Source organism: Mustela nigripes, chromosome 16 (genome assembly GCF_022355385.1).
Source record: "Mustela nigripes isolate SB6536 chromosome 16, MUSNIG.SB6536, whole genome shotgun sequence".
In the NCBI taxonomy this organism is placed as follows: domain Eukaryota; kingdom Metazoa; phylum Chordata; class Mammalia; order Carnivora; family Mustelidae; genus Mustela; species Mustela nigripes.
In genome coordinates this window covers 15,218,572-15,232,401 of record NC_081572.1, presented here as the reverse complement: position 1 = coordinate 15,232,401, position 13,830 = coordinate 15,218,572, and the positions used below count along the sequence as shown (strand labels likewise).

Genomic DNA, 13,830 nt, shown 5'->3' with positions numbered 1-13,830 from the left:
CTCTCTGTTTTCCTCTCTCCTCTCATTCTGCATTTAAGCATTTTCTCTTCCTCAGGCTCATATTAGGAAACAGATCAGTTAACAGCATCCATAGTTTCAGCTACTATGGTGAGACGGATTTGAACTTCTGGATATAAAGCACAAAAATTCCAGACAGGGCTCTGATGGGCCAAGTTTGCCTGTGTCAAGAGCTTTCTGGCAGTTAATTCCAAGGGTATCCATTACCAAATGTGTAACCTGTACAAATATGAATAATCTTTTTTTTCCTAAAAGGGAAGATCCATTGGTTCTATTAGATTCTTAATTGATTTGTAATTCAAAAGCAATAAAAAACTACTACAAACACAAAATATGCTAACACCATCCCTTTCTGTCTTCTCTTTCAAACCAATCCCGCTGACTCCCCTGCTTCTGTCATAGGTACCACGGTCTTCTAGAGTCTTGTCACCTTGCTGTATTTTGATTTCTCACTCTTCTTTACCTTCAGAAAGTTCTGTTAATTCTTCCCACGCAATGGCTGTTGTAACTATCCCTTTCTATTCCCACTGCCACAATTCTTTTTTTTTTTTTTAAAAGATTTTATTTATTTATTTGTCAGGGACAGAGGGAGGGAGAGTGAGCGAGCACAGGCAGACAGAGAGGCAGGCAGAGGCAGAGGGAGAAGCAGGCTCCCTGCTGAGCAAGGAGCCCGATGTGGAACTTGATCCCAGGAAGCTGGGATCATGACCTGAGCCGAAGGCAGCCACTCAACCAACTGAGCCACCCAGGTGTCCCCACTGCCACAATTCTTGACTATCAGCGGTCACCTTCTTTACTCATAAAATACTAGTATCTTCTTAACCATGTCCTTATCATTTGTCCTCCCATGCTGAAATCCACCCTACTAGAGAAAGTTTTAAACACTGTCTTCTTGTCATCCTTCTGCTCAGAGACTTCATGGTGTCTTCCTTTCCTGGGCACCACACTCTGCAGTTTGGTCCTGGCCCTTTTTCCCAACCTCTTACCAATCAAATGTTACCAGATGTTTTATATCTTGATTAGTAAGTAGTCTTCTATTCATCCACTCTTAATTGCTCATTGGTCTGTTTTTTAGATTTGTACCCTATTTGTAGTTAACACCAAGGCTTGTCTTTGTTAAGGAGGCAACTTCCCTCCAAAAGGCACTTATTCTTTGATTTAAGAGTTGTTATGCTGGGGCACCTGGGTGGCTCAGTGGGTTACAGCCTCTGCCTTTGGCTCAGGTCATGATCCCAGAGTCCTGGGATCAAGCCCTGCATTGGGTTCTCTGCTCTGCGTGGAGCCTGTTTACTCCTCTCTCTCTGCCTGCCTCTCTGCCTACTTGTGATCTCTGTCAAATAAATTAAAAAATCTTAAAAAAAAAAAAAAAAGAGTTGTTATGCTAAGGGAGCCTGGGTGGCTCAGTTGTTAAGCATCTGCCTTCTGCTCTGGTCATGATCCCAGGGTCCTGGGATTCAGCGCCAGGGTCCTGGGATCCAGCCCTGTGTCAGGCTCCCTGCTCAATGGGAAGCCTGCTTCTCCCTCTCCCACTCCCCCTGCTTGTGTTCCCTCTCTTGCTGTGTCTCTGTCAAATAAATAAATAAAATCTAAAAAAAAAGAAAAAAAAGAGTTATGCTTATTCCTTGCTTTAAACTTTTATTGATTCTCTAGGGCCCTCCCTGGAATAGTTCTTCCTTCTTTCCAATTGTATTTTTTCTGGGGGTATAGCTCAGTGGTAGAGCATTTGACTGCATTTGTATTTTTTCCTATTCTACTTTGCTCAAGCAGCAGTACCATACCATTCCAGTCAAACTTACCTCTCTTCCTTTTATGAATTATCACAGAATCTGCTATTTTACTCATGTCTTAACACTTAATTCTATAATATGCTGTATTAATATTTAAGTGTTTAAAGTACTTTGTTTCCTATAGTAAGCAAGACATCCCTCAAACTGTTAAATATGCACTGTGGTACTTACTATAGTTATAAGCATTCAGTAGGCACAAATACTTGTCAAGCATTTATAAATGTCAATTAAAAATATATGGAGTTTTGCTTGTTCATATTGTACATGACATTTTCACTTTCCAAAAAAAAAAAAAAAAGTGATTTACCAGAAACTTCTTTTAAGTAATAGCTCCTCTATCTGGAAATGCTATTATGTGTTAGTCTTAAAATTATTAAATATTCATCCAAAGACCGAGGTGGGAGTTGGTGGGGAAAATGTCGAAGCTATTGAGTTTAGAATTATTAATTGAAGTTAAGAAGAAATGAGATTATGAAAAACAATCAATGGGAAAAATATCTCTTACATCAACTATTGAGAGAGACTTTCATTGTGTCCATTGTGTCATATGGTTCACATTTTTCAAATGATGTATTCTGTGTTCTCATTTATATTTCATAGACCATTATCTTGAGGATAACTGATAGAGGATAAAGTTTGTTTGGGTTTACACTGTGATCTTGACTTGGTCATTTAACCTCTCAAAGCACCTCCCCCACCACCAATTTAGAAACCTGAGACAATATTGATGGGATATTGTGAGAATTAAATGCAATAGAATATATAAGGCATTTAGTAAAGTATTTGCAGCCAGTAGGCAAACAGTGAATGCTGGATGTCATTATTCTTTATTCAATAGGGAGAGAATTGAAAAAAGGGGTAGGCAAGGTGAGCCTGATGGTTTGCTTAAGAGACTTAGAGGTGCCGGGGAAGATGTGCAGGGGTGAGTATGAGTGTGCAGAGTTGACAGATCAAGACAGGACACTTTGACTGGTATAGATGGAACTGATAAGTTGGTAGGTATAAGGTAAGGTTGGGTTAATTTATGCAAATTTGCATATTCCCCTTAATGGCATATGTTATGTTTCCAAACTTAAGTTATAGACTAAATGATCATTTTGACTAGAATGGATTTTTAGTAGGTTAAAAAAATTAGCATTCTCAGGCTTTCAGGTATCTTTGACAGAAAAGCAAATCAGGGAGAAGAGCTGAGAACAGGGGTGACTTCTCTCTCTAATGTTGCTCACCATCTCTACTATACCCCACCCTTACCTCTGTCAAGGACAGAGGGTTTCCTTCACAAAGTTAGAGTGTGGCAGCAAATTGCAAGACTTAACAGCAGTATTATGTGGAAGAGAATGGGCTGAATAGAATCATGCTGGATGATCAAAACAGCAAGGCAGTGAGTTCATTCAGTGGGTACTCAGTGTGAGCATGGTATCTGGGAAAGGTCAGCCAAAAGAAATGGAGACTGATCTTTGGGAGTATGATGAGGACAGTGAGTCAGAGTTACTCACTTCATCAGAGCAAGAGACCCTGTGGGTCACAGCTATTAGATCTTACTGTGGGAAAATCCAATAAAGAGAGATTTGCTGCTAAAACTGAACAATTATAGTGTTTTTCTAATTTCCAGGAAAAATGGACTTCAGGGCTTTCATTTTGGGAATTTTTATTAAACTTTTGGTACTTTCTACTTTGTGAAAAGTTGCAAACAAATTTTAAAGGAAAAACATGGACCTATTATTTCTTAAAACTACATTTTTTAAAATATGTGAGAGATCTGCATAAACATCATATAGCCAGATTTAGCGCTGGTAAAATTGTCATGTCCATATGGCAGAATTAAATCTATCAATATTTCATGGTGTTCCACAATGAGCACAATAATTTCTAAGTACTGCCACCTGAACTAGTTTGAAAACTAACACATTAGACCCCTGACTGCCTTTTGTTATTTCTTGTGGGAAGGAATGTTATTAGCCTCACTGAAACTCACAAAGGTTGAGATACAAAGTAATCTTTAAAATAAACAAATAAAAAACCCAAAGGAAAACTGAATAGGGCAAATCTGAGTGCAAAAAGAACAAGATAACAATAGCTACTGCTTCCTGAGCACTTACTATATACCAGGTCTGGGCTAACTATTTTTCAAAGATAATTTCATTTAATTTTTACAATTACCCTGTGAGGTATCATCATCCACATTAGACAAATGAAGAAAAGAAGGCTCAGAGACTTGCTTAAGGTCACATAGCTGGTAAGTCATATGTGACACTGCGATTTAAACCCAGGTTTCCAGACTCCAATCATGACGATGTTGTAGTGCCTCTTTACGTGTATGAATAAACCTTTTTGCATATGTATTAACCCTTGCAGTCATTAGCTAGATCAAGATATTGAACATTTCCAGCAACCCAGAAGGCTCCCTCCTGCACTGTCAAATCCCCCATAAATAATCACTATCATACGACTATCACCATAGATAGGTTATAGTTAGAGTTAATCTAAGTTTTTGGAGTTATCACCAAAAGATTCCATATATCAATCCTTAGCCTTGCCATTTTAGCTGTAGTATTCAAAGCTGCTCCAACTTTTCAAGCATTCATTATAGAAAATAGCTGTTGAAAATGGCGTCGTATTCCATTTCTTCTATTATTCTGAAGTTAATACCAATTTTTAAAAAGCCAAAGAGACTCCTGGATGAAGTAGGTTCAAAGAACTGTTCGCAAACAAACAAAATTATCTTGAGAACACCACGGAACACGTTCCTTGACTGAGGTAGTTTGGGGGGCATCTATTTCCAATCATTTCGTCTCATTAGGAAACAGATGACCAGGAAAGGTCGTCTCAGTTTATGAACAGTAAGATTAGCCAGGAAGAGTATGTAATAGTGATTGCTTTGCATCATCTCACAGAACGCGAAAAAATTTATGTCCAGATATCTTCCACAGTTGGCTTGGTGTTTTATGATGCAAGGGAAAGGAAAAGGGGAAGAAGCTCTAGGTGGGGGGTAATGGGGAAGTCAGACCTCGGAGGAGGCTTTAATGCGGTGGCTTTCCGTGCCTTGCCCACTAGCTCTGAAAACCACATTACTTCTGTCCCAGCTGGCAGCGACAGAAACAGCGTCACAACTTCACCTCTGGTTCTCAAGCTGTGGTTGGTGAATTTTCGGCAATTATTCTAGATAACATAGTCTCCCTTCTCTCTCCTCCCTCCCCACCCACCTCCCCACCCATGGCTGGTTTTGCACCTCATTCTGATTCCCACCACAGCCAACTGTGGCATTTGGAGCAGTTTACATATTACAGTTGAGCATCAGGCAAAGGATAACCGACGTATGTAGGGTTTGACGATTCTGGGAGTGATGCGTACGTAAGGTGACTGAAGTGGGGGGAAATCTAGAGGAACGTTCTGCCCATTAAAGCAGGAGGACAGGCCCAGAAGTGGGCGCACGTGACAGCAGCAGCACCTCGAGAGTGACATCACCCCTCCGGGGGCGGAGCCGAACTATTTAGGGCCTTGTCTGCTACTGAGCTTCCACCCCTCTTCCGCACCAAACCCCTCGACCCCACCAGTCAGAGCCCCCTGAGGAAACGAGAAATGCCCAGACCTCACAGAGCGGCAGAGTCCGGGCCCAACCTCTCCGCGCAGGGAAGGGTTCGGTCTTCGCTCTCTCAGAAAGCCACTCCCCACCCCCAAACTGTGGAGGGGGCGGGGGCGCGCGCACTCCACCACGCACGCGCCCCCACGCACGCGCTCTCCCTCCGCGCTCGCGCTCCTCCCTACCCCGGCCCGGAGGGGGCGGGGCTGCGGGCGGCTTGAGAGGGTGCGACGCCCCCGGCGCGGCGGCGGCGCTAGCGAGCGGCCGGCCGGGCGCGGGTTGCTGGGCGCGCTGTTCCGGCGGGGCCCGCTGGCACAGCCGCCTCACGCGAGCCGCCCGCCGGGCGGGGGAAGCTGTGAGCACTCCGAGCGCCGGGCTCGGGGCTGCCGGCGCTGCCCTCCCGCCGCCGCCCTCCGCGCCTCCTCCGGGCGGCCCCGCCCCCGTTCCCATCCCCCTCGCGCTCACCTCCCGGCTGTGCCGCGCGCGAGGCGGAGCAAGGCGCCCGCCGCAGCTGCCGCCGCCGCCGCTGCCGCCGCCACCGCCGCCGTCGCGCTGAGGGGCGAGAGCCTGCACCCGCGTCGCCGCTGACAAGAGGACCGCCGCGGGCTGCGCTGGCCCGCCGCGAGGCCCCGCCGCGCCTTTCCGGGGCGCAGACCCACCGCGGACGTTGGAGCGCAGCGAGGTGCTCTGGGAATCGCGGGCGGCGCCGGTGGGCGGCGCGGTCCTCACTGGGGATCCCGGGGGCTGGGGCTTGACCCCGAGGTGCAGCGAGCCCCTGAGAGCCGCAGGTAAGAGACCCGGGGAGCGGCGGAAGGAGGGGTCGCCTCAGTGACAGGGGCGTTCGTTTCCAGTGTCTTGGCTCCAGGGAGAGGGGCGGGGGCGAGCAGGGAAGCAGCGAAACGGGCTGCGAGCGAAGTGCCTCCGGTGTCCAAGGTGTGGGGAACGTTGGCTCCAAATGTGGCACTCAGGGTGGCTTCAGGTGGGGCCAGGGACGGTCACTTCGGTGTCACCGAAGGTGTCATGGAATTTGGTACCGAGAGAGTCTCTAGATGACGGGGACCCAGGATGAGATGCGAGGCAGATTGCTAAACGTGGCAGGCAGTGTGGTGCAGAACGAGTTGCAAAATGTGCCCCCAGAATGCAGCATAAAAAAGTAGTTGTGAAATGTGCCAGGTAAGGCGCAGGGTGGGTTGGCCTGTGTGGCATCGAAATTGATGGTAGAAGTGTTGTGAGCGATATTAACAATCCCTCTGGGAAAGGAGATGTAGTCTAAGAAAAGATTAATAAGGCTCATTGCTAGATATTTTATCACAGGAAATCGAGAGGAGCTATGATATGCTATTTTTTTGAGATAGAGATAGTACGTACCCACGTGAAAGAAAAAAAGCATATTGTGTCTGGTTGTGAGATGGGAAAGAAAAAATAAGGCTAAAATAATTCTAGGATTTGCTGTCAGCTTGTTGAGAGCACTGATAGAATTGTATCCTGGCTTTTATTTCAGTTGTGGAATGTTTAAAATGGGTTTCACAAAACATAAACAATGATCATTAACATTAGGAAGATTTGGTGTTTTGGGTGTCTTTCACGCTGTTCTCTCCTCCTCTCCAGGAAAAGAAACACAATAAACAAAAAACCGCCACATTTTGATCATAATTTTGAGTTCAAGATCATTAGGCAAAGGGATTTTTTCCCCCTATGTGCTGCTGTCTTCATTTTCACACAGGTGAAAATATCTGGAATGAAGAAAACAAAACAATATGGTGAACAAAAGGGATAAATTTTCAGGCATTTTGAGGGGTTGGAGCCAAAAGCTATTGCAGTGGTTAATTACAGTGAATGACAGTAGTGATATATTCTTGCGTGTTCTTCACGTTGGGGTGGCAAAATAGGGGAAAAAATTGAATACAGTAAATGTAGCATAAAAAGCAGCAACATGGATACTGTCAGTGGAGCACTTCTTACAGCGTTTCCCAGGTACATCATCTTAGGAATGTGAGCACAAGAATAAAATAGTATTCTCTCTCCATCTCTGTTTGTCTTTATGTATGAAATTACCCACATGCTGCAAAACATTGTGACTTCCATTTAAGAAGGACATCTGTGGTTTGAGAGGATTGTCAGAAAATAGCTGGAATTTCAGAAGTAACAAAAGATAGTTCAATGAGCTTTGCAATAGAACTTACATATGTGTGTTCAATGAGTGTCTATATGGTATGAAACAAGCAGAAATAATCTGGATGCATTCATTAGGATGTAGTTAATGACTGAGAATTTAGTGGTTTGTGTTGTGATGATTGTATAGAGAAAGTGAATTACTTGCCTGAAGAATGTTGTTTTTATAATAACAGTAAGTAATTTGCTAGATAATATGAAAATTCATACTGATTGGCTTCTTCCTGCATCCGCATTCAGACACTGAGGGATCATTTGCTTCAAAGAGAAAACGGGATTTTACTTGGTGATTAATAATGGGTTTTAGCTCTAGTGTTCTATAGGTATGTCCCTCACCTTGAGTCTATGTTGGGGCTAAAGCAGAGAGGAGAGGGCAAAGGAGAATAAAGAGCAGTTCTGTTGGGTCTTCCTGTTTTGTTCTGACTGTAAGCCATATGTACTGCCACCCCCTACTGTCTGCAGAAAGAGGTGTTTCAGAGCCCCATTCTTTTCTTGTTATCACTGCCCCCTTGTGTAAGGGAAGAAATTGATAGTTGCACTTGGGAAAACCGCTCTCAGATTGTTCTTGACAGGGTTGTTATGTGGTTCTATTAATAATCTATTCTTTTCAGAGTTGCAGGGCTTCTAACTTACTGTTTATCAGGCTTCAGATTTAATGTCTGTTTTTAATAGTATCCAGTTTTAGTCAGTAATTCAAATTGCAGAGAATGTTTTTAATATTTTTGGGAAGATGGGAGTCCTGTTACTAGTAGAAGTAGTAGAAGTACTAGTTGTAATAACTTACCCTCTTATGGCTCTTATTCTGTGCCATTTCCGTTATACATGTTTTAATCAATTTCAATACCCTATGAAGTGTGTAATGCTATTTACGTCTTACTGATGAGAAACTGAAACACAGAGATGTTCAATAACTTGCATAGGACAGTCAAGAAACAGATTTACCTGGCAAGTGGAAGAGTTGAGTTTCAGTAAGACACATACATGTTAAACCTACAAATATACCAAAAATAGAGTTATTTTTGGTAAGAACATATCTCTTACGGGATTTATTTTTGTAATTTATCTCTGGAATTTTGAGTAGAGGTGTATCAGTTCTTTTTATGTAGTTAAGGAGATATAGTGATGGAAGTTGGTTTTAGGGGGACTTTAAAGATAGTTACTTTCAGGTGGCTTGGGGTGTGTGTGTGTGTGTGTGTGTGTGTATACACAGTTTGCTGTAAAGGTTTACTGGTGCTTTTAAAGAGGTAGTACACCACACACACAGAGATCTATACATTCTCTCTTTAAAAGCACCAGTAAATCAGGGCGTCTGGGTGGCTCAGTGGGTTAAAGCCTCTGCCTTCAGCTCAGCCTCTCCCCGCATCAGGCTCTCTGCTCAGCGGGGAGCCTGCTTCCCCCTCTCTCTCTGCCTGACTCTCTGCCTACTTGTGATCTTTATCAAATAAATAAATAAAATCTAAAAAAAATAAAAAAATAAAAGCACCAGTAAATCTTTCCTGCTAACTTTCTCAATGAAAATTGAGGAGAAATTATCTATTTTCCTACCTATTCATATTTTTATGATTTATTTTATTTTAAAAAGTAACAAATATGGATTGGATGAATGTGTATATTTTACCGCTTCCATCAATAACTGGTGGCTCAGATTTTTGTCACACTTACACATTCATATATATAACATATGAAATCATATTTATAAAAAATATGTAAAGTATAAAGAATAGTGGGGGCACTTGGGTGGCTCGGTTCAGTTCATTATCTCAGGGTTGTCAGATTGAGCCCTGTGTTGGGCTTCTGTGCTGGGTGTGGAGCCTGCTTAAGATTTTCTCTTTCCTTGTCCCCCTCCCCCACTCCCTAATAAAAAGAAGAAAAAAGAAAAAAGAATAAATCAAATCACCTCTTATATGTGTAACAATTATTTTCTTCTGTAAGCCAAACTTTCTGCCATTCTATAAATCATATACCTCATGTAATCAAACATTTCTTTCATTTTTATGTATGTTTGTTGATAAGGGAATTCAAGATAATCTACTGATTATGGCTAAGTTTTATTTAGGATGTACACTTATGTACTCTAGTATATTTAGTAAATTGTCATAGACTTAGATCATGCTCTGTATTTTGGATTGGGTGGTAGTTCCTTTTAGCATACTTCATTTATGAAACCTAATTTGATGTTTGCATCTTTATCGTAAAGTTTTACTAAATTTGTTAAACATGCGATAATTTCCCTCTTCCATGTTTGATTTTTGGATGTCCCATGCTGGCACTCTAGCTTTCCCCCATACTTCCCCATAAATGCCTTCTCTCTTTTCACGTTTTTTGAAAGATTTTGCGTGCATTATTTTGAATGGAGAAGAAAGTAAGCCTGGAAGGAAGTATAATAATCCCCTCTTATCTGTGGGGGATACATTGCAAGACCCTCAGTGGGATGCCTGAAACCATGGATAGTACTGAACCCTATATATACTGTTTTTTTCTATGAGTATATACACACAATAAAGTATAATTTATAAATTATGCATAGTAAGAGATTAACAATAGTAAGATAGAACAATTATAACAGTATATTATAATAAAGTTATGAGAATGTGGTCTCTCCTCTCTAATTATCTTACTGTATTGAATTCATTTTTCTTGTGATGACCCAAGATGATAAAATGCCTATGTGATGAGATGAAATGAAGTGAATGGTGTAGGCGATGTGATGTAGCCTTGTGTCACTATTGACCTTCTGACTATACATCAGAACGAGGATCATCTGCTTCTGGACTGTGGGTGGATTAGCAGGGGACTAACATATACTAAGCCAGTACTAGTTCCAAAGAGGGAATATTAGGATAGTTGTTTTTTTTTTTTAAATTTGAGTGAAAGACAGAGCATTGACCAGGGAGTGTGAGAAGCCGACTTGTGGCTGACATGGAGCCCTACACTCCATCCCAGGACCCTGCGATCACGATCCAAGCCGAAGGCAAATACTTAACAACTGAGCCACCCAGGCACCCCCGCCTAACATGGTCATCTGATATGTCATTCTTTTCTTCAGAATCTTATTGTAGCACTTCATCACTTAATGTATAAAACCGAAACTCCTCCCCAAACCGTGTAGAGTCCTTCGTGATGGTCTGATCTTCTTCAAAGTTCTAGGCATCAGGAGATAGGTATAGAGAAATATATATACATACACCCACCCATCTAGAATATTATTCAGAGTAACTCCTGGACTATAGTGAAAACAGACTCTAAAGATAAACTAATTTTTATTTCTTTTTTATTTTCTGGGTTGGGGAGAGGAAGATTAGAAGTTTCCCTGTGTGATGTTTAGCTGAATTTTTTTCATTGTATATTACAGAGGTTGGCAGGCTACAGTGCATGGGCAAAATGTAGCCCAGTGTCTGTTTTTGTATGACCTGCAAGCTAAAATTGTTTTTTATATTTTTAAATGATTGAAAGATATGAAAAAAAGAATAATGCATTGTGATATGTGAAAATTATAGGAAATTCAAATTCACTGGCCATGAAGAAAGTTTTATTGGCATATGGCCATGCTCATTCATTTACATGTTGGTTATGGCAGTTCTTTGTGTACAGCCACAGAGTTAGGTAGTTTCTATAGAAACCTAAGAATACACAAAACCTAAATATTTACTATCTAGACCTTTACAGATGATGTTTCCAGGTCTTAGGTTATTATATAAATGGTCATTGAATGTCAGGTATGTCTGTTGAAGGCTCTTGCAGGGCATAATTTCTTCGATCTATTGAGAAAAGATTGGCTACTTTGCCTTAGTAGGGATTGATCTGACAGTCTCCATGTGACAGCTATATTGTGTCTAACTCTGAAGAAGTTTCTGACAAAGTATATTCTTTTTCTTAGATGAGGTATCCCACCTGAGAGTTTTGGAGCACAGTATATGAGAACATTTTTCTTTGTTTGCCCAAGTCTCAGTCTCTCTTTTGCATATTTTATGTTAAAAAAGATTGTCGTTACATTAAAAAAAAAAAGAAAACCCTTGATTTTTTTGTATTAGTTTGTTATACAGATATCTTGTGTTTAAAAGTATATGAGTTGAGTTAGATTAGTTATATTGGAAAAATTGAGTGATTTTTATGCAGTATATCAATGCATTAAATCATACACTTAAATATTTGGTGACTGTATACTGTGTATAATTAGTTTTACTACTGTAGTCTTTCAGTTGAAGGTGGACATTTCATATTCTTCCTTAAATCAAAACTAATAGTGTAATTCAGAATTCTGTGTCCAAATATTCATTCTATTCTGAGAAAAATATAAGTAAAAAAATCCCATGTATCAAAGTTTGTCACTTCCCTAAAGTTTTACTGGTCAATGTTGATAAGTTTTACTGTTTTCATTAGGTGGCAAAGGTATCATGAAAAGGAAAACAGTAGGCACCTGGGTGGCTCAGATGGTTAAGCATCTGCCTTTGGCTCAGGTCACAATCTCAGGGTCCTGGGGATGGAGTCTCTCATTAGGTTTCCTGCTCAGTGGTGAGTCTGCTTCTCCCTCTGCCCCTGTGCCCAGCTCACGCAGGCATGCTTGCGCTCTCTCTCTTTCTCTCACAAAAATAGATAAATAAAATCTTTAAAATCAAAACAAAACAAAAGAAATTAAAGGAAAACAGTGATTCAAACATTCCTTTTTATAAATATCGAAGTATTACTGACCTAAAATTCACAAAGCAATATATATAAGCAATAATAATGGAAAACTTATTTACATGAAACAGGTATCTTTGGACTAGGTAGCCATGCTTTATTTCCTTGTTTGTAATACTGTACTTGCTCTATCATATCTGATTATATCAGATGACGACAGATTATAGAAATTGATAACATGAAGAAATATGGCAACAGTTTTTTATTGCCATGATCTAGCCTTATAAGTAGATTAGTTAGTTCTTAAACTTGGAAATGGGACTAGGTGTGTAGATACTGTGATTTTAGTCATTTTAGTCATGGAGATTTTAGTCATTTTGGTCATGAAGAATCTGCCTCAGAACTCAGTAAATTCCTTCTGTCTAAATGAAGGAAGTCTTTTCTTAGCCCTTTGTAATCTTGGGTTGTGGGGTCCCACAATTTCTAGCTCTAGTTGCTGAAATTTGGTAGGGCAAAGCTAGTCAGGTTATAGAAGCTTGCTGGGTATGTGTTGTTACTCTAGAATTCTGTTTTTGTTCTAATTCCAAGGGATTCTCTTGGGTTCCTTTGGATTGGGAATTAGGGTGAAAGTAATTAGTTTTATTAGATATGTGGGATGAAGATTTACTACATACCCAAACCCTGTTTTAGCATCAGAGAATCTTAGCTCACTCTTTTTAGGGTTTTGAAGAGGAAGAAAGACTTCCTTTGGAAGTTATCAGACATTCCTTTCCTTTATTTTATTTTCTTTTTAGAGGGGAGAGTGACAGAGGGAGAGAGAGACTCTTAAGCAGGTTCCATGCTTCTTGTGGATCCTGAGGTGGTGATGTATCTCATGACCTTGAGATCATGACCTGAGTGGAAATCAAGAGTCAGATGCTTAACTGACTGAGCTGCCCAGGGTCCCCGCACATTTCATTATGATAGAATGACAATACTGTTGTTCAGTTGTAAGAAGCTTTTGAAATTCTACAACCACGAGACCCATTTTATAGTAGAAAGAACATGAATTTGTGAGTTTTTGAATCACGAAAACAGGTTCGAATTATTGCGCTGTCACTTAATAAATGTACGAGGGGCTAAAATCTATCTTGCAGGTTTTCAATGATGGCAAAGTGAAATAATATCAGTGAAAATCCTTAGGACAATGTCTGGTACTTAAGGAATGGCAATTTTTATTAGGCTTTGGAAATCATCCTGGATTTCTCTTCATTGATGCATGCTTCACCCAACTCCTCTGCACAGTTTTCTACTAGCCTGTCAGTCCAGCTTTTCCTTGTTATCTTGGTAATTAAGCTACTGATTTATTTTGTATCCTGAAATTTTCTTTTATGAAAGATTTGATGAGAGCTGAGAAGGAGAGTTCTTAAATAACTGCATATTTAAAAACAAAGAGTCTTAGAAGTGAGATGCTCTTGGGCAGACTTCTGGTGTGCATACCTTTTTGGGCTATTTCCCTTTAAGTACCACAGACTCGACAAAAAAATTAGTTTTTAATCTTCCTTATAAAATAGCAAACCATGCCATTTCTTGAGACTGTGAGCCCTTTGACAGTTCATTTTTCAACTCGGTCATGTAAATGTCAGTTTTTAATAAACATTTCTCCCTTTTGTG

General features: G+C 40.9%; 1 protein-coding gene and 1 long non-coding RNA gene across 10 annotated transcripts in view; one reads left to right on the top strand and one right to left on the bottom strand.

The window, feature by feature from the left end:
- LOC132003897 (uncharacterized) overlaps positions 1-5,918 on the bottom strand; it is an 84,973-nt gene extending 79,055 nt beyond the window's left edge. For 3 of the 4 annotated variants that reach the window (XR_009400357.1, XR_009400355.1, XR_009400356.1), the window contains exon 1: positions 5,395-5,480. This is a non-coding gene — a long non-coding RNA (uncharacterized LOC132003897). Of the gene's footprint in view, positions 1-5,394; positions 5,481-5,850 lie in introns of those variants that run through there. The other variant, XR_009400358.1, reaches the window with a different exon arrangement.
- Positions 5,919-6,082: 164 nt separating this feature from the next.
- TANC2 (tetratricopeptide repeat, ankyrin repeat and coiled-coil containing 2) overlaps positions 6,083-13,830 on the top strand; it is a 365,238-nt gene continuing 357,490 nt past the window's right edge. For all 6 annotated transcript variants that reach the window (XM_059379772.1, XM_059379770.1, XM_059379769.1 and 3 more), the window contains exon 1: positions 6,083-6,173. The gene's annotated coding sequence lies outside the window, so the exon portion shown is untranslated. The remainder of the gene's footprint in view (positions 6,174-13,830) is intronic.